Raw genomic sequence first — 790 nt, 5'->3', positions numbered from 1 at the left:
GAGACAAATATTTACCTGAAATTTAAATCAGTAATAAAATATTATAAAGCAACAAAACTATTTAATTGTTGTATTCTTCTCTTCCCTCTTAAGAGATGGAAAGAGCGGGTGGGGACAGAAAGGAGATGGAGAGGGAGTAGACCAACTGAGACACAGAAGTAGCATGAACAGATAAAGAAAAATGGCTTTGTAAACTTTGCATTTCATTTTCCTATCAGCATAGTCTTTTTCCTAGGACTCTTTTCCTAGAATCCAACATTAGAGGGCATAGGTTTAAGGAGAGGGAGGAAAGATTTAAAAAAAGGACCTGAGGGGTAACATTTTCCACACAGAAAAAGTTACATATATGAAATGAGATGACAGAGGAATTGGAGAAGGCAGGTACAATTACAACATTTAAAAGACATCTGGATAGATATATGCATAAGGAGGGTTGAGAGGGATAAGGGTCAAAAGCTGGCGAGTGAGACAACGTTAGATAAGACCATAAGACATAGGAGCGGAAGCAAGGCCATTCGGCCCATCGAGTCCACTCCGCCATTCAATCATGGCTGATGCGCATTTCAGCTCCACTTACCAGCGTTCTCCCCGTAGCCCTCAATTCCTCTAGACAACAAGAATCTATCAATCTCGGCCTTGAAGACATTTAGCGTCCCGGCTTCCACTGCACTCCGTGGCAATGAATTCCACAGGCCCACCACTCTCTGGCTGAAGAAATGCCTCCGCATTTCTGTTCTGAAATGACCCCCTCTAATTCTAAGGCTGTGTCCACGGGCCCTAGTCTCCTCGT

This window comes from Chiloscyllium plagiosum, chromosome 28 (genome assembly GCF_004010195.1).
Source record: "Chiloscyllium plagiosum isolate BGI_BamShark_2017 chromosome 28, ASM401019v2, whole genome shotgun sequence".
NCBI classification, from domain to species: domain Eukaryota; kingdom Metazoa; phylum Chordata; class Chondrichthyes; order Orectolobiformes; family Hemiscylliidae; genus Chiloscyllium; species Chiloscyllium plagiosum.
This window is presented reverse-complemented; position numbering follows the sequence as displayed.